The sequence below is a fragment of the Poecile atricapillus genome, chromosome 9 (assembly GCF_030490865.1).
Source record: "Poecile atricapillus isolate bPoeAtr1 chromosome 9, bPoeAtr1.hap1, whole genome shotgun sequence".
In the NCBI taxonomy this organism is placed as follows: domain Eukaryota; kingdom Metazoa; phylum Chordata; class Aves; order Passeriformes; family Paridae; genus Poecile; species Poecile atricapillus.
The window spans coordinates 806,588-827,076 of record NC_081257.1 but is presented as its reverse complement, the minus strand read 5'-3'; the positions used below and the strand labels follow the sequence as shown (position 1 = coordinate 827,076).

The 20,489-nt window shown below is 42.5% G+C and overlaps 1 long non-coding RNA gene across 1 annotated transcript; it reads left to right on the top strand.

Moving 5' to 3' along the window:
* The first annotated feature begins 275 nt into the window (after positions 1-275).
* On the top strand, positions 276-11,630 carry LOC131582127 (uncharacterized). Its single transcript, XR_009278285.1, has 3 exons — positions 276-561; positions 2,695-2,830; positions 9,307-11,630. It is a non-coding gene; the product is annotated as an uncharacterized LOC131582127 (long non-coding RNA).
* Positions 11,631-20,489: the final 8,859 nt, after the last annotated feature.

Here is a 20,489-nt window from a genome sequence, read left to right as displayed (position 1 = left end):
AAATGGCAGCTTTTATGATTTAAACAGTGAAAAGAGGCATTGCTTGGTTATGGGGTGTGGGCAGGTTCTCCAGGATGGCATTGACCTGCACAGGTGTCTGCAGGGAATTCCTGGGCAGTGGAGGAGAGATGGAAGGAGATGAGCCCCAGGGCCCCTCACAGCCCAAAGCAGAGAGGATTCCATGCCCTGAGCAGTGTGAGAGCTCCCTGCCGAGGGCTGGTTCTGCAGTGCCCCTGCAGGATGGAATCCAGAGGCGAGAATTGCAGTGCTGGACCCTGCCAGGTGCAGTTCCTGCTCACACCCCTGTGCTCAGCTCTGGCAGGGTCTGTGCACAGGGATAGGGGCAGCAGAAGGTGCCTTCCAGATGGAGATCACTGCAGGCCAGGGCACGGCCCAGAAAATCACAACAAGCAGCACTTACATAACAGCTCTCTGACCTAACATCATTTCACTGCTGCAGTCAGCTACGGAGGACGAGGGGTGGAGTTTGTGTTTTGTCTGTGCACTTTTTTCCCCATTCGGATGAGATGACAACACTAGAGCAGTGGAAAAACAGCACAGGTAAGTCCTGGAATGGTACCAATGTACAGATTTCAGCAGCCTTGTCTGCAGAATAAAGTGTCTGTCCAGAGGGAAGAGAAGGAATTTAAAAGGATCCCCAGCGTTTGGTGGACTAAGGTTAATGTTAGTAATAAACTTAATGAGGATGTAATTGGCATGTTTTCCCCAGTTTGGTTTATTTTAAGAAGGAGATACAGGTAAACTCTTTGCTGCTGTTTAGGGTTTAGTGTTTAGGATGGGTGTATCTACAGCCTGTGTCACATGCTGAGTGCACAGGCTGGTTCTGGAGATGCAGGAGGAGGAGGAGGAGAAGGAGGAGGAGGAATTTTGGCTCCGGTTTTATTGCTGAGAATGACAGTGTTTCCCATCAGATAACAACCCCACATTAGCTACCCTTTGGTAAAATTCTTGTGGATGGAGGTTAATCTGACTGGGAATGCAGAATTCTTTCCAGAACAGAGCAAATATGTTTGCATTATTCAAGGTTGGTTATTGATGTCCCAAGGGAAGTGAGAGCTGCTGGCTTAGTTGTCCCTCTCAGGGAGAGCAGTGTCACCTGTGCCCTCTCATGGGTGTCATGCTGGGGTGATTCTGTACTGGGCCAAGGGAATTCCTCAGCTTGGATGCCAACTCAGGTACCTCGGTCTCCGTAGGACACCTGTTTCTGACCCAACGTGACACAAAAGCACATCCTTGGAACTCCTGCAATTCTTGCTGACAAATACCCAGCAGAAATGTATCTGATTGTGCAGACACAATGTGACCCAGCAGACTTTTTATCATCTTTACATATAAATCTGTGTTACATAGAGCAATCTGCAGGCAGCAGGGGACACGGTGCAAACATATGAGCAAAACCAAACTCTAAAGCCTGACTTTGCCCCGCAGACACTGCCAGCAGTTCTAGCCTGGGTTGTTATTGTTAGATTGTGAGTTGTTATCTCTGCTAACCTTGGAAATAATTCCAGCACTGGGGGGAGTTGCTGAAAAGGACCCTGAGAGAAAATATTTGCTTCCCACGTGGATGTTGTAAATACACACACACAGATAAGTAACCTTAAATGAAGGGTAAAAGTCTGGCTCATTGTAAGTCAGTGATAAAACCTCTAGGTTGGAATCTCACAAAATAATTTTTAAAATGCTGCATAGAAATGATAATATGAAGAGAAAATAATTTTTTAAAAATACATGAAATTCTGGAGCAGTTGGTGAAAAGTGTTTCAAAATAAATGCTATGACCTTGAGACACAAAATAGTTAAATATCTCATTTCCAGAAATACTCTTAGAGGTCAGTCTCAGGCTGCAGGCATATAGGCTGTGTCCTCTGGTCTAGAAGGCATGGCACAACTGTATATTGAGTTTGGTAAATGGGGAGGTGCAAAATGCCTTCCCAGCAACCAAAGTGCTGAATTCATGTGGATGTGGGAATTGCTACCCAGTCTCTGGCAGTGATGCAGAGGAAGATGATGAGCCCATCCTGTTCCCCTTATGGAGAGAAGGCAGCTGGGATCCTCCTTGGAAAGAGGGAAGGGCTGGTGTTACCCAGCTTTATTCACAGGCAACACCTGAATGTCTGGAGAGAACTTTTGTTCACGAGGCACAGCTTTGTGTGATCTAGAGGAAGATCTCCTTTGGTGCCCCCCATCCAGCTGGGCTTAGCAAGACAAGACACAAGTGACTGGTTTAAAAACACAATCACCTGCAGGGTGTTGAACTTCTGATTAACTTTGGAGGGTTTTTTCTGTTTGTTTGTTGTTTTTTTTTAGCTCTGCGGCAAGTATGCAAGGCCTTGGATAGAACTTGCTTTAGCTTTCTGGTAGATGATTTGCACTGAGGACATTTCCCTCTATGCCACTCAAGCTCCCAGTGACAGTCCCACTGTCAGGAATGTTCATTATTGCTGTGGTGTGCCCTGTGCCAGTAAAACATGGTGCTGTTATTCAGCCCTGAACATTACAGGGGAAATATCCCCTGCTTCTTCCTGATCACTGCTCAGAGCTGCTCTGTAAGCATGCAAGGAACAAATAACCTCAATTACAAGCTATTTAGAAAGCTAGTAGGATGGATTGGTATTTGTTGTTCTTTGAACTTTAGAGTTATTCCGCTAATGAGTGTATTGAATCTTCTTTAAGGTTACAGAAAGTTGAGACTGTGCAGATGTGTCTGGAGAGCTAACACCCAGCCCACAGAGTACCAGCACCCTCAGTGAGACTTTGTGTACTCTGCTGATGCTTTCAGACCTGGGGACAAGCACTGCAAAACAGCCAGGTGGTGTTTATTGCATGAGGGCGCTATTTATATGAAAGCTTTTCATTACAGGGGAGGAAGGACCTGTGTCCTCTTCAGGCTGTTAAAGTCAAAGCATGTGTCAGCACTCTGATCTTCATGGTGCTGCTACATCAAGTTCTGCTTTGAATGGCCTTTTCTTATTTAGGATTAATGTAATATAACCTTCATTAGTTTTCCAGTTTGATTTGCATTTATCTTCCTTTTCATCAATGATGAATTTCTGCTAGGGGTTCCAAAATCAGAATTTTGGTTAATCTAGGTTGGACTATATCTGGAGATGGAAGTACTGAGTTAATAATTGGAGTTGATGATGTTAGAGAGCTCTTCCAACCTTAATGGTTCTATGATTCTATAAAAATTAGGACTGCAGAGACGATGAATGATCATTTAGTTCTGCTTGCCATGCAGAGGAGGAGAAGGTAAAGCTAGAGTGCTCTTGATAGATGCTTTATTTAAGCTCAGTCTTAAAAGCTGTAGACAAGGAGTGTCTTGGGTTACCCATTTGCTGAAGCACTCACAGGCAGCAGCGTGTGTGATGGGTGTCCCAGATTTCCTGGAACCTTGAAGTATCCCTGGCTCTGCTTAGCTCATGGTTAGACAGGGGTGGAAGAGAGGTGGGTTTTCTGGTTTTGGAGGGGATGGGGTTGGCCTAGAATTCACCTTGTACTTTCTTCTATGACCCAAAACTGTCATGTAGAACAATCAATATTGTATTTACTGAAGTGCTTGGAAAACTTGGCTTTGGTGTTCTTTACTCTTCCAGCATAAGCCAAGCTCTTTCCTCTGGTTAAGGTTCCAAGCAGTGCATGTTTTCTGCCACAGCCAAACCTGAGATGTGGCACTCCAAATGATGCCCTACCTCCGCCAAGTAAACATGGAATAAATGTTTCCTATTTCATGTGTATGGATCTCCTCTTAAGACAGTCTGCCATCAGAAGCTTTACTCTGAGCTGCCAGAAACTCCAGATCTATTTTTTCCCACAGTGTTCTGTGAACACTTACTCATAATTTGGTATTTCCCATTTTCAATGTTTTTGTTTAGTTGTTTGGGGTTTTTTTTTTGGTTTTTTGTTTTGTTTTTTGGGTTTTTTTTGTGGAGATTTTATTTTAGTAACATTAAAATATCTATAATGCATGAAGTAAAATATAGTTTTCTCATTAGTATCTCAGTGAAAAGGGCTATAAAGGAAAGTGATGAGGGTAGTTGACTAGAAACCAAGTTGTTTCTCAGACAGAGCATATTTATTTTGGGAATCAATGGGAGAATTCCTCAAAAATGTGGAAGTGCCAACCCATGAGCTTTGTCCCTCTGCTCCTGTCTTACCATTGTGCCCAGACAGCTCAGGCAGAGCCTTAAAAGAGCTGGGGTTTTGTTCAGTGGAGCACCCTCACTCACAGAGTCACAGACTGGTTTGGGGTGGGAGGGACCTCAAAGCCCATCCTGTCCCACTCCTGCCATGGCAGGGACACCTTCCACTGCCCCAAGGTGCTCCAAGCCCCTTCCAACCTGGCCTTGGACAGAAAACTCCACAATTTAATTTTATTGTGGTTAACAACACATCACTGACATTTCTGTAACAGCAATGTCTGGACTTGTCATATAAAAACCCAACACTGTGAGAAGACCCTGGATGTCTCCTTCCTTCAGGTACAATGTGCATGAACACTGCTCATGCACTGAAACATTTCCTATCAATTATTAACCTTTCATGGCTCTTACCTTTCTGCTCATAGAGCAGAGTGTTCCTGAGCTTTTGAACCAAGAGCCTGGAATTTGTTTTTACAGTTGAGATGTTGGAAATGAAAGAGCCACACTCTCCTGCCCACTGTGAAGGAGTGAACAGAACAGAATAAACAGGTTTTCTGAAGTAGAAGTAGGTTTCATGTTCTGATCTGCACCCCGATTATATCATTACATATAATCATCTATATTTCACATGCATATAATAATAATTTTATATTTGTAACGCATAATTCTACGTGGGTCAGCACACTACATCAACCTCTTGGCCCCAGTTAGCTGTAGTCCTGTCCAAAGCTGCTGGAATTCTAATTAATTTCTCTCTGAAATCAATGGAAATGTTTTTATTGATTCTGATTGAACTGTTTCAAATGAGAGCATCATCCTGTCCATGCACATTTGCAGATGTTTATCCAGACATTTCCTTAACGTAGTTTTCTGGGTCTTATATTTCCTATGTTTTGATTTTGGGTGTAAATGTTGTGTGCTTTGGTTTTGATTAATTTTCTGATATGTGTCAGAATTGTGGAAGTTTCTTCCTAACCTCACTTTCCTAATGATAAACACTGGAAGGAGATCAAACCAGCTCTGTATCTTTAGAAATGTATGGCCTGCCTTGATAGCAGCCTATCAGAGAATGTCAAGAACATAAAAAACTACAGCACTGCTCTCCTGCACGTCAAGCAGCTCACTGGGAAATAAAGAGCCAAGAGGAATTTAAATACAATCCCCACTGCAGCAGCTGAGACAGAGAGCATTGGGAGGGAGGGGAATCCATCCCGACTGGGAGAATCCTCCTTAATGAAAATTTCTGATTCACATGCAGTGAGCAGACAACTTCCAAGGTTTAAAGCACTAAATCTGCCCAGCTGTTAATCACTCCCCAGCTGGCACTTGCCTGTGGATTCGCTGGAGCTGGAGAAATGCAGGGGATGCCTGGGCTGCAGACACTCACTGCTGACATTGCCCAGCACAGCCATCACTGCTGCTGCTGCTTGGGCTGAACATTCAGCACCCACATGAGTCTGTCTGCCACTCTGCTGGGAGGAAGCAGCACAAGCCAGAGAGCAGCAGAGACCAGCAGGGCCTGGGAGCATCTGACACTGCTGCAGCAACACCAAGAAAAATCATTTCTGGATTGTGGCCTTGGGTTTTTTTAGATAAACATGACTGCATCTAAATTGGGACATCAGGGGCTACAGCCCAGGGACCAGTGATGCTCTCTTGCCATCTCCATTTTAATGTAGCCCTACAGCATGGAAAAGCAAGAGACCCTTCCCAAAAGCAGGACCTCAAGCCAAAGGTCAGTCTTTTCAAATGATGGACTCATACCAAAAATATCCCATCCCAAATGCATGAGTGAGTGTAGAGTCATGACAGTGATGTGCAGGTGACAGTCAGGATTCTTTCAAATTATATAGAGTAACAAAGAAAGGTATTAAATTGTTCTGTCTTCAGATGGGAATTTTGGTAGAAGTTTTAATAAAACACATTTACCATGAGGCATTCAAGCTCTTCTTTAGGCATTGAGTCTTAAGGAGCAAATTGAAGAAAAGATTCCTGTTTCAAAGGAGAATATCCAGAGGAGGCTGAATGCCAGGGAAACAGGGCATCCAGCCTTTGTGACCTGCTCTGTAGCCCTGCTAACATCAGAAGAGCCAGGGACACGTGGAAATGATGGTACAGGCTATAAATATTCCACCTGCTTCCCCAAGTCTTCTAAAACTGTAATTCCTGCCTTGGGCTGCTCATCTGCTTCAGAAAATAGGAGCCAGTAGTAAACACCAGCCACTTGCCAAAAAGCATCTTGACTGTGGGAGGAACAAATGATTAGATTTTAGCAGCTATTGTCCCTGGGTTTTTGTGTCTGCCACTGTGACACTTGATTTGCAGTTTGGGAACTTCACTGTGCCGACAAAAGTCTGCCTGTAATGAGGAGGAGTTGGGAGCTTTTCATCAGCTGTTCTCTGCTGAGAGCTGGCAGCTGGTCATGCTGCTCCCTTGCTGTGCAGAGCCAAGGCAGAGCTGAAACGGTGCCAGCTCCTGGCTTTGTTTTGTGGTGGATGTTTTGTGGCCTTTTTTGCCTGCAGGTACTGTGCTGAGCTCATTTTAAGCTATATTTTGTATCATATTAAAAATAAGCTGGACTTGCGGAGATTCTTCTGAATGTCATCTCCTGGCACCTCCATCTGAAAAGTGCCAGATTTCAATATAGCTGTGTTTCATGTAGAAAAGATCCAAAGCCAACTCAGAAACAAACTGGGAAGTTGTTCCCAAATCCTCATTTAATGAGCATTCAGTGTGGAACCTACTCTTCTCCTTTCTCTGGGATCCTCAGTGGGGCTGAGGTTTTTGTTTTTCCTGAATAAAAACAAACACTCATTCATGGGGGATGTGCCTGTGCCCTATGACAAAATGAATTTGTATTTAAAATGTGCCACCTTTATGCTGCACGGCTTGCCTCAAAGGGAGGTTTTCAGCCATGGGATGAGCAACACCTTCCAATTGCTGGGGGCCAAGTAGAAAACTCTCAGTTTTAGAGGTTTTGCACATGGATTTTTTATTTTGTCTCTGTGAAAATAACAGTCCTCTGTTTTCAAAGAGCTGCATGTGTGACACCAGATCATAAGACTGAGAGGGGCCCTCAGCCCTGGGTGTCCCTGTCTGCAGGGAGGGCCCCAAACAGGGCCCAGGCAATGGAGGCAGAATTTTGAGCAAATGTTACTGTCAAGTAGCAAAACAGCAGTTGTCTGGGTGAGACAAAGTTTGAGGATATATTCTTGGAATTATACAATTCAATTAAGCCTCAATTGTCCTTTTTTTTTGGTCTGGACCAGAGGCTTTGTGGTCTAGGACCAGAGTTAATTCCAGAAGCTGTGATCCTCTTGGACTTTCCCAGGGATGGGACAAAGAGGAAACTTAGCAAGAAATCAGGGAGAGGCACTTGGATGTGCAGGAGCTGTAGAATTGCAGTCAGGCATGTGGAGCCCAGGGAAGGGAAAAATGTATAAAGAGAAAACAGGCAGAAACTCTATTGTCCTTTGTTTTGACTTTGTTTTTCGGAAAAGAAAAATGGCAGAATAGAAATGAGAGACTGCAAAAATCTTTATTTTAATATAAGTATAGGAATCTGTGTTCAGGATGTATAAAGATGAATTAATTTAGTGCCAGTGATTATATAGGAAATGGGGAATCAACTATTTTAAAGTTCAGGATGTTGTTTAAGAGAGGAAAAGGAAAGTTCTCTCCTCTCTTTGGAGTTTTTATTTTATGAGGTGGAAGGACAACAGTGTAAATACAGATTTGATTGCAGACAGACTCTTTAATTAGGTGCTTTATGTTAGACTGAATTGCATTGAGTAACTTCAGGTATGTAAAGGAATATAAAATTTAAATGAAACATTAATATAGCAGGCTTTTTCCACCAGAGTCTTTGCACCATAAAAAGTGCAAAGGTTAATGGCATGAGAAACAAAGGGCTTCACATCCTGATTAAACCAAACCCTGTCCAGTCTGTTTCCTGTTCTTCATGGGACACCAGCACTTGGTATCTGCCAAGGTCATAGCCTTTGTTTTTTATTACCTTTTGTGATAAAAATATTCCACTGTTCTTGTGGATGCCAAGCTCCTGGTGAAGGCTCTGGGGCTGTTTGGCACACAAGGAATGGAGAATTCAGGTTTTGGCCTTTGAGCTGCAGGGAGCAGCTGGTATATGTACCAGAGCAGTGGCTGGGTGTACTGCAGCATGGGCCACACGTGCTAACAGTGTCACCCATTATCAGAGGCTTTGGAAAGAGACATGGATTGAACATTTTACATCTCAAAACGTGAGGCCTTGCTCTGCTTGTCCCAGTCCCAGTGTGAGTGGGAGGATTTTCTTTTGATGACAAACTATAACCAGTGTAAAATAACAGCAGGTTCTGCACCACACTCTCCTCAGTCCATTGCTGTACATTGCACTTCTTCCACTGTTGCTTATTTTCAAGTCCTAATGTCATTGTTCGCTCTATTATATTGGAATTAAAATCCAAAATATCTGAAGAAAACTATAGTGGACTCCTAACACACGTGGTCAGGAACCATGAACAAAAAAAGTAATACAATTGATAATGGTAAACTGAACACTCTGTGTGATTTGTTTTAAAATATCAGGTTCTGCTTGACTACCAAAGCAGAGAGATTAACCTACATGGTACAACAAGGGTTTAGCTGACTATATTAATTTCTTTAGCAATTCTACATGAATAACATATGTCACTGGTGGTAAAAGTATATTCTAAGGCAACTCCTTTTTTGTTTTCTTCTATAATTCATTTCATAATGCCATAAATCAGTGTAAAAAATCTGAAGGCATCTCATTTATGTTTAAAGAATGAATAGTTTCCAAACTCTGTTCAGAAAGTGGTGGAAACTAAGGGTCCTTTTGTGAAGTAATAGTTAGCTTTCATCAAGCACTTTCTGTCAAAAGATTTACAACTTCCCATAAGAAATGGAATCAGGGAAATGAAGTGTGCAAGATGTCTCGGTCATCGAGTGACAAAATCAAAGCCTCTCTTAGCATGTAATACCTGACAGTAGGGCTGCTGATGATTATAAATACATTGATAAGTTGTCAAAATGATCTTTTAACTACTACACTTCATTATTCAAGCATATTCTACTAATTCTCTATAAACCAGTAATTAAATTGATTCTTCTTTTCTACTTCTTCAAGGTATTCCAGTTCTTTAAAGCACCCTTGGCTTCCTGAAGTGCCTGTGGATAACCCCCTGATCTGCCCAGCAGAAATCTGAATGCTGATAAGTGTTCATGTTTTGGGAGATAGCTCCAGGCACAGGGGGTGTGGCCGTGCACTGGAAACCTCTCCAGACGAGTTTGTGTTGCAGTGAGGAATGAACACATTCTCAGAGTTCCTCTGCATGAAAGCAATCAGTTGTCAGTTTTTCCTGATCTTTTGTGTGAAGCACATAGAGACAAGTACAAAACACAGCATTTTGAGTGCTTCCACGAGGTGACAGTGAGTGTAAGAGACGGAGGAGGAGTTACTGGTGCAAAGCATCCTCAGTGTCTGCAGCTCCTTGGCCCAAAAGAAGGGATTTGAGGTTACTTTCCTGCCCCCTTCCCCTCCAAGGTTTTTATACTCTTAAACTGTGGGGGTTTTGATGCCTTAATAACGTTCTCTGACAGATTTCTTTCTGGAGGACATCACTCTGTCTCTTCAGTTTTCTCTGAGTTTATTGCAGCTCTACATGACAGAAACTCTTACTTTTGTAGTGTCTGATCACCGCGGCATGTGGTCTGCAAGGAAAATTCCCAGGCATGTGGCTCTATGGATAGGGAAAAATAACTGCAGTAAAGCTGGATTGAATAAAGACCCAGTCACTTCCCACTGGCTGGTATCTTTGCTGATATCCCAGGATGATGGCTGTGGGCTCCTCCTCAGCACACAGAAGATGCCAGGCAGGAGGCACCATTCCTCAAAAGCAGGACACGCTGGGAAGGCGTCTGTGAAATGCTGCTCTTAATTCAAAAAGACCTTTGAAAGGTTCTTTCCAGCCTTCCAGAAGAGGAAGGAGATCCACTGGGGGGCAGGTGAAACAGATGCTGGGTGCAGGTAAAAGCTGAGCAGCTCCTGAAAGCCCCGCCAGCACAAATCAGTTCCCACCTGACTTCTGCATCCATTCACCTTCTTTGCACTGCTCTGTTCCTTCACAAAAATATTATTGCATTGAAAGCAGAACAAGGCAGGGGACAGAAGTACCTTGGCTCCAGCACAGAGAAGACAGATTTGCTCTACAAACTTTGTCACCTGGAAAAATTTGCAGTTTTCTTTAATGACAAATAACACACGAAGCAAGAGGAAATCTGCCAAGCATGGCAGAAGCTGTAAGTCACCACTAACAGGGACTCTTTATCAGTGACAAGTCATGAAGAAAAGGAAACACAACCACTGCAGCCCCACTGCATGGTAACTCAAAGCTTGAGAAACATCTAGAACACACATAATTCATAAAGATTGAAAGTTGTTAAACCCAGCAACAACTGAAGTGATTAAGTCCAGGCTTATTCTGATGTAGGGCACTAGAGAGGCTCAACCAGAATGTACCAGGCACAAACCACTCAGGTTTTGCTGCCCTGTTTTGGAGTAATTCTTCCCAGTATTTGTCAATCCATCATTTTTGCCATCAGAGCTGGGATTTCTTTGCAGAGAATGAGGAGTATTGGACAGCAGATTAGTGGGAAGGAAGCTTATGAAATGGAGGAGCAAACGGCAATCCAGCACTGGCAAACTGGGAATTCCTTGGCTTTGCCTTGCAGCCAGAAGAGTTGAGTGATTATTGGGGCTTAGAACAGCATTGATATCAGAATGGAGTTCCTGCATTTGACCCATTTAGAGAGAGTCACCAGACAGTTCTTTAAGTTGGAAAGAACTGGAAATCCATTAATTAGTTTGGCTTTATCCAGAAGTGTAATATATTTAATTCTTTCCCAGTGCTGGACCAGGCAGTCAGTAATTACACTAATAGTGTTATCTCCCTTATTAAAGAATGTCTTATCTGAGTAATATTGCTGATTTGTATGCATCTGGTATAACTTGAACTTTCAGGACTTTTTGTGGCCATATATATGGTTTTGACTTTCTTTTGATTCTTCCTGACTCCTCAGATATAATGTCTTTCTTGGTTAACAAAATTACATTTTTATCTCTAGGTTTAAACTGGTTTATAGCAACAAGGGTAAGTTTTAATTCCAAGCAAAAGTTTGAGTATGACCAAGAGTTCTGACCCTCCCCTCATCTCTGCTAGCAAGGGTGAGGCTGCTCCAGTTGTAAAATACCCTCGTGCTTCACATGGTGCTCCCAACATTCCGCTTCAGGCATGCAGGCAAAGAGTGGTTTTCATATAAGCTGGTCCAAGTTTGCTTGGAATCTTCATATTTCTTAGATTATTTTTTCAACAAAGGAATTTTTCTGACAGCTTGTACTAAGCTATCTACAAAAAGTTATTTCTCCTTCACTTGAGTTTGCTCTTGAATTTTCTTGTTGCGCTGCTTTGTGACACGTTTGGGTTTATTGATGATACTTACCATGAACTTGTTACCTTTTATCCAAGAGTTTTTCCTTTGTAGCTTTTTGAGTGCATCTGCTGAACTGTGAGATTGAAATTTAAATTACTTCAATGCCTTTTATAACCCTTGTAAGTATGAATTACATTTCTTAATTATTTTTTCCAGTATTTAGGCATTTCACAGATTAGGAAATAGATTTTTCGTAAAGATAGTCTTGATTATACAATGCACTTGTTTCTTTCTCCATAAGAATTTAATTTTCATTGAAGTCATTAAAACTATTAATTTTTGACTGAAAAGGCTACATTTGGACCTTTCAGAAATGCAAGACCCCTGTCTCCTGGGAACTACAGATCACATCTCTCATTTGCCTGTTTTCCCATGGGCTCTGGCCACCCTTTGGATGCCAGAACAGACTAGCACACCCTAATTCCCAAAGCCTTTTCTTTTAAATTATACTGTAAACAATGATTGTATCCATTAAAATTTCCTCTTAAGCCTCCTGATTCTCTCCAGGAGTGAAGCTGTGTAGTCAAACTGCTGTAAGACATCCCCATTCCCATGGTTGATTATTATTTACATATAGCTTTTAGAGAAAATTGTTACTCCAGTGAGTATCTCCAGTTCTCAAGTGAGATCTGTCTTTTACTGTGAGAATTTAGATAAACATTCACTGTGTAATGAAACACCCACAATTTTCACTGGAGCAAAAGGACTACATTTAGTCATAATTAAGCTGTACTTTGGGCCATGTGCAAGATCCTGATTCAATTCAGAGTGTGAATTAAAGTGGAATCTTTTTGCTTTAAAAAGAATTGACCCAAATTCCAGATCATTCCTTGGAAATGTCCCCATTCACCATGAAAAATATTGAAATCAGATCCTGCTGAATGGAAGAAGAAGGGAAATGTTTAGGAGCAGAGGAAATGTAATGGATTTGGAGCCAGAGAAGGGGGACATTTGCCATCAGCACCAACAGAAAATTCTGATAGAAATTGCTGAAGTAAAAAAATGTAAGGGACCTTTGGGGCAAGCCAAGACCAGCAATCAGAGAAAGGGCAGCAAGTGCAGCACCACAGATCTGAGGAGTTTCCAGAGCTTCTGATCCCTTCTTTGTCCAAATAGTTTTAATCAAAAATATATGTGTGGAGGCCTCAGGGACAGCTCTGCAGGAGCCTGATCCTTGTTCAGCAGGGAGCAGGACCCATCCTGATGCTGCCACAGCCACCTGGACATCCTGGAGATCTGGCCCTACCTGGGGATCTCTGCTGAGCTCCAGCTTCCATGACTCCAATGCCCCACTTGAGAAGGGAAGTAACGTTTGCTTCCAGTGCTCATCTCTCAGGAAGCCCTGGGAACTTGACCCCAGGCATGCTGAGACTCAGAACATCCTTCCTCTGCAGATGCCGTGCTTCAAACGTGGTGCCAGAGACAGGGAAGAAAGCAACATTCCATCTTCTGTAAAAAACAGGAAAAGTGGCCTTCCCTGTGCCGTACCAAGGGTTTCTTGTTCCGAGGGGAGGAATTAGCTTTTCTGTGTCTGACTTTGCCTCCTATACAACTGCAAATCCTGGGAAGGGTGAGTACATCTATAGAGAAGGGACTAATAAAAATGTGGGCATACTTTTAACAGATAGCAGTAGTTTCAGTTTTCCTGGGATGCTGATAGCTTGTCAGTGGAAAATGTAGGCTTGGACAATCTGGGTATGATTTATCTTCCTATGAAACCTGGCATTAATTTCCCAAACACTTCTAGTTCATGATAACACATCTTTTATTTCACATCCGTCCATTGTTAGACAGAAAACATCACCTGATGACTGGCCACAAAGCACAGCACAAAGAGGTCTCCAACCCAACTTTTACTATGTACAAGTGAAAACAGCAAAAGTTTTATGAGTTGGCCCGTGTTGGAAATAATCATTTTACATGTGTTCCTCAAATAGATGGCACTGAAGCCAACTTCAGCCATGAAATGCACCCTTTTTAGTGCTGTTTAGGACCAGCGATCACCAAGTGCTCTTTCAGCTCTGACAGCTAAAAGGTTTTAAACACGAGAATAATAAACATTAAAGAATTAATTATTCTGTTTTAATTAATAAATTGAGAACTACTGTGTTAAAAAACAATACAAAAACCCAGCAACCAAGTATCTGAATTTCCAGCATTTTAATTGCCACAGAGATTATTCTAATGACTCATAAACTCTAAATTTTTGAGGACAGAGCAGTAGGTTATTCTTAAAAAGCAGTTTCTATCTGCTATGTGGTGGTAGTTGCTACAGACTGCACAAAAAGGCCTCAAACACCAACTCACTAACCAGCCAAAGAATACAAATTAATCTGTATAAATTAAAATAAATTCAGTGATGCCTTATCCATCCCAAGTTTTTGGGTGTAACAAAAGTTTTCTCACATTTGCAGAGCTCAAATCCTTTTTAATTTATCTTATCTTTCTATCTATCTATCTATCTATCTATCTATCTATCTATCTATCTATCTATCTATCTATCGATCTATCTATCGATCTATCTATCTGACTTTTGTTCAGCCAAGCATAAAAGTTGGGATGACACAAGAAAATAAAAGCAAGCGACATGGAAGACAGGCATTCCCTCAGCTAACAGTCTGGAGATCCTGACTGAAGTGGGCTGCAGGACCAGGGTATGTCCCTGACTTAGCAAAGGAAGTTGGTTTTGGCAGCAGCTGCTTGACTCTGAGGAGGTTGGTGATGATATTCTGCTCTTGAGTAGAAAAAACATACATAACCAGCAGGTCAAATTAGCCTATTTTTTTTAAAAGGAAGGTTATAGAAATATTCCTGTTACAGCATTTCCAGTGGCCATCTCTGCAGGGAGGGAGGAAAGCTGGTTTAGAGTGCATGGAAAGAGGAGCTGGAAAGCCCAGAGCAGCTCCAGAGCCTGAGTGGGATCCATGAACAGAAACATGAGTCCAGTCACTGAGTCCTGTCTGAGGCAAAGCTCTGCCTGCAGCCACAGGTGATGGAACTGGGTAAAAATGGGCAATTGTAATGCCAGGTCTAATAGTGCTTGTTATATTACCTACTACATTAAATCCCTGACAAATATGTAATGGGATTAAATATGTCTTCCACTCTAGATTTATATAGCACTGCCAGGGCATAAACTTCATTAAAGCTCCGGGTAACAGATATTTGAATCATAACTGGAAAGTCTCGTTTTCCAACATCACATCAGTTTTAGCTTCTCTATTTTTTCCCTATTCAGTCATCACTTCCCATTAATTTATGTTTTTAGTCACTTCCCTTAGCTTTAGCTGCTTCTCAGGTACTTATTTCAGGAGCTCTGTGCTCTGGTTCCAGCCCCATGCTTTATGTACAGGACTTACTCTGCCTAGCAAGGAGCTGAATTTCCTCAGTAACTGTTAAAATCAATGAGATTTGAAAGATTCAATGCAAAAGGGAACTGTGTTTCTTACAGGATTATATTCAGAGAACACACAACTCTGTGTATGAGCTTGGGTGTGAGATGGGTAAATGCAAACAGATTTTTTTGTAAAGATCAGAAATAAGAAGGAAAACTTATCTCCGCTTACTTTCTGCTAAGTCAGCAACATCCAGCATTAGTTCATGAAAAGACACGCATTTCCCTTCTCTCTGTTTCGTTCTATTGACTTAATACATGCACCTATTATGATTCCTGCCTAATTGCAAACAGACAAGGTGCACTCTGTTCCTTGGGCCATGCTGGAACCCTACATTCTCTGCAGGTACGTTGTGACTGTGTGGCTTTTTGCAAACAGCTGTTCTCTGCCCATGATGCCTTGAGCCAGAAAGGAACCACTGAGCTTGTGTTCAGGAGCTGGATGTAAATATTCAACAGATGCTTCAGCACTCTGGAGCCAAACTCGCAGTTGTGCACTATTGGAACAAACATGCCTGGGAAAATCGATGCATAATTAATTGATTTGCTCACTCAGAACTTCTGTGCTGATTGCAACAGCCCGCAGTTATGTAGATTTTTTTGCTACCAGCTGTGGTTTAAATGAAATTAGTTTGGCCCATGTGAATATATATTATTTACAGTCAGGTCAGGTGCTGTGCTGTGGATTCATCTCCTGCAAACCCCTCATTCATTATCTGTGCACTGTTTGCACTCTGAATTGATGGAAAGTTTTTCCTTCTGATAGCAAATTTTCCTTTCTTTCTCCCAGCCCTCTCTCAGCTCCTTTTATCTTCCAATTTCATCCTTACCTTTAGATAAATTTTTGCTGTTGCTCCTTCAGTGGCTGGAACTTACCAGAGATGTAAAAACACAGTAGAAACTCATGGATGACCCTGGGATGTGGCCATACAGGAACCCACTCTGTAATCACTAAATAACCACAATAACTACATATATCAACATCTGGCAGTAGAAATCTGATGTTGCCATCTTTTTCCATAGTTCACAGCATCTGTTTTTTTTTAATTTAAGTACAGAGCACAAGCTTCAAACACACCAGGCTTCACAACATTTGTACTAATTCTACCAAGCCACCCTCTAAAATATTTTATGAACCATGAGAACATTTTAATCTGTTGGCATTTCCTTAATTAAGACAGTTTTACTGCTGCCTGAAACAGAGGTATTACATTAGCTGAGGATCTCTGCACTGTATAAATTATGGCATCTGTCTTCTAAATAGAAGTTTGTATTATGCATTGAGGAATGAGCTGGTGTGCATTTAATTTAAATGGATGATCAGATTTTTTTTGAAAATTAATATCTACCTTTCCAGGAGATTTCCATTATGTTAAATTACATTTTAAAAAGCACATTGCATGAGTAATGTTACTGCATATCAATTCATAACATTAGAATTTCCTGCCACAATGGAGCCCTTGAAAACATCCACTGAAACAACACTGGTTGCTTAAGATTTACTGCTTTGTTAAAATTCTAAGAAATGCTGCTCAGGTGTAATTATTTTTTACTTTACTGTATCAAACTGCACAATACAACATTTATTTGCAGTGATTGTATATACCAGTGCTGAGTTGGGTCAAATTATTCATACATATCATACATATAAAATTGAACGACTTTCAGAATCTTGCAGTTTCCCCTAATAAAACATATAAATATTACAGATTCCCACCCATTTACTGCTTACAACAGGTAGAGAGGAACTATTCTGCAGAAAGCCACCATTTCATGCTTTTAAAAAGGTGTAAGAACTCTTTTACGGATGATTTTTAAAATAAGAATTAAGAGATGATTTCCAATCCCTTGGAATTGCTACGGATGTAGCAGTGCATCTATACAGCATATATTGGGCTGAGGAAGGGTCAGCTTTGGAACTATTTCTAGCAGAACTGAGGTCTCTTAGCTGAAAGACAGCTTATAAAGCCCAAGAAGTTATTGGTTTAGCCCTGACAGCAGTGTGTGTGTGTCCTGAAGCAGCTCTGGTGTGACAGGAGCAGTGACTCTTCCCGGGATCAACAGGGACACGGCCAGAACGGCGTCCTAAAAACCAGCGGTTTCATCAGAGAAAAGGTCAGCGCTGTTCTGTGAGGACTTGGAGATTTTCAGATGCTGAGGACAAGCAGAGGCAGCAGAAGGAAAAGTCCTGAGCCTTTAATCAGTGCTGGGAGGAACAGCTGGGACTGTTAAACTCCGTACCAAGAGTTCTGCTGCTGCTGCTCAAAGCACTCCCGGGGAGCCGCTTCAGAGGTAATTGATGTGTCCCTGCCAACAGCACAGGAGAGCTGGGAAACAGCTGCACACCGGGGCTCTCCACTCAGGACTGCGAGGAGGAGGCTCCCTGCTCCCCTGCTTTCAGGCATCGGGGATGGCAGATGAAGGTGCTGCAGCCGGGAATTCTCTCTCCACAGGAATGGTTTAAATGTCTTAGTGATTTCATAGGATGTCAGGCCTGAAGCTCTGGATTCTCACCTAGGCAAGTCTTTCAAAACTTTCAAGTTTTCCAAAACTTTCAAGAGAAAGCCTCAGTGGTATATGCTGGAATTTCCTCGTGTTGTCCTAATCCTTACACCTTGTTTTTTTTCTCTGGCATGGGGATTTCACCCTTCTTGCTCTATCCCTCAGTATCAGTGCTGGTGCTCATTGTCCATAGGCATTCTCATCAGTGCTGTGCAAATTCTGTATTTCCTGCAGCATCATGACCTCCTAAGCTTTCTCAGCTCAGAAAATCAGCACAAAATTGCACGTAAATTATGGCTTTACCTCACTACTGGAACGGACCAAACCCACAAAAAAGTGGATGTGGCGCTTCATGGTGTGATTTAGTGGGTGTGGAGATACCCAAAGGATGGACGTGATGATCTTGGAGGTCCTTTCTGGCCTTACTGACTCAGTGATTCCACGTTTGGGATTTGAGTGGGGGAAGCTATAGCCAGGCACCGAGAGAGCCAAGTCTAGGTGGGTGCAGGAGCAGGATTGGGGTGGATTCCAGCACCACCTCCCTGTTCCCTCCCTGCCCCAGGCATGTTTCCAGCAGTGGGATGTTGCCCTTGGAGAAGCCTGTTGGCTCTGCCAGGGTGCCCAGGGATGGGGGGTTCAGCTGAGAGGGCTCAAGAATATTTTCTGTACCAGGTACCCCACAAGAAGACTCTCCCCAGCCCCAGCCCTGCTGTGGGGCTGTTGACTCATGTGCTCTGTACCTGACAGTACCTGTTGGCACTTACGTCTGTGAGTGATTCAGCTCAGTGTGCTCTCCTCCCTCTCACTCATCACTGCACTGAAATTGGACATTCTGCATGTGGAAATTACAGGTTCCTGCACTCTGAGTGTGATTCACAGAACAACACAACAGGCACTTGTTGAGGCATCGAGGGATGACTTCATCTCTTGCTGTTGTTTCAGCAACTGAAAGAGGCTTTATCTAGGATGGGTTTCTGATCCTTTACATAGATTATTTTTTATTCCTTACATCACACTTGTTTATGATGATCCTTTTTTCGTTGTTTTGAGTCCATAAAAGCATGACACTAAGAAATAGTTTGCATCTTCAATTTTCCACCAAATGTTGGAGGTCACTTTTATTTACTTTGATGTTCTCGGGCCAGACACAAATGTTCTGAGCCATTTTTGCTTTGTATCATGGTCTGGAAAGCTGGAAGTTAGTATCACCTATGGATGGGGTCAGGCACACAGATGACAGACTGGGATAATAAAACTGCACATTGTCTCGAGCAGTCGGGAACAGAATCCCAGAATGGGAACAGCTGGAAGGGGCCCCCTAGTCCCCCCAGTGACAAAATGGGGAGCTGAATCTCTGATGTGGCACAGAAGCTGCTCGTGTTGAGCCCTCGGAACTCAGGTGGCTTCAGAGGACCAAGCCCATGGCTGTCCCCCCTGTGCAGCGCGGGGACAGACACAGGGCAGGTGACACAGCTTGATGGGATTACCAGCAGCCACTCTGCCTGAGAAAAAGCTGTTTGATGAAATACACTGAATGCTGGCTCTGCAGACCGAAATGTTTCCAGCAAGAATACGATGTTTTCAATTCCAAATGAGGTTATCTTCTTAATGGGGCGTTATCTAGTGACCCGAAGTGCTTTGCCTCGATGATTTTAGGGGTATTTGTGTAGCAATGGAGCTTTCACAGGCACTGAGGCAGCTCCTTTGGAGCACTGTAACCCAACACCAAGCACTGCTCCTCAGTCAGTAACTCTGCCTCAAAAACTGACATCCAGAGACAAGGGGAGAAAGTAAATCCACCTGATTATTCCCAAGGGAAAAAAGTCTTAAATTTACCTTGAGAGACTGCCTCTCAAATAGTTTTCCCAAAGGATTCTTCACCTTTTCATAATTGTAATAGTAATGATGGTCCAAGAATGAAATTTTTTAAAGTCTTGGCTCCAAAACCTGAAGGTTTGGGGTATATGTAATAAGCTGTGAGTACCAAATGATCCTCTCTACAGCACTGGCCAGTGCAATGCAGTCCTGGGTACCTTTCCTTCAGTAAGAAAAAGATGTTCCACCCCACAAGGGTCTCAAGACTCATTGAGGAGTCTGTTAGCAAAAATCCCTGGATGGGGACAGTTCAGGGACAGGGACAGGAAGGGAAACAATTTTCATTTTTAATATAAAATAGAAAATTATTACATTCTAATATCTGATTGTACTGACATTTATCTTGGGATGACAGCCTTGGAACAAGTTATATTTTCCCTCCAAGTTTGTGGGAATTTTTCCAAGCTAGAATGTGTTATAGCACATCTCCTTAAGAGAAGTGCAGAGTTAGATCCCTTTGCATTCTGGTGGAAATTTACCCCTGGAACATTCCCTCACAGGTTTTGTGCAGATTCAATGTGCTGCTGCCACCAGATGGCCCTTGTGGTGGATTCTGTTGGGAAAATCAGGAGCTCTCCAAGGCAAAGCGTTAAAATCAATTTAAAGGCAGAACACTGTTTACAAACAAGGATTTTGCATAACAAGGCCCTGCTTTCTTTGCCAGTTGGAATCTGTGAGAGCTGATATGCAGTGTTTCACCAAGCAGCACATTCCCTGTCATCAGCTGAGAAGGAATGCTGTGGATGTGCAGATCTTGTCAAAAATTATTCCTAATTTTGCACCAAACAGAGCAAGATGAAGAGCAGTGTCTAAATTACAGTTTTGCTGACTTTGAGTTCACAAGATTCTGTAACTGCTCTGAAGGCAATCTTGATGAATAATGGCATCAGAACCTTTCTGATCCAGAATAAAAGGGAAAATTAAAAGTAAAAAAAAGGGGAAGATGAAAGGGGAGAAGGGAAAGAAGAAGGAAGAGAAGAGAGAGGGGTGAGAGGGGAGGAAAGGATGGAAAAATAAAGAATAAAGGAGAAAAAAATCTCTTGTCAGGT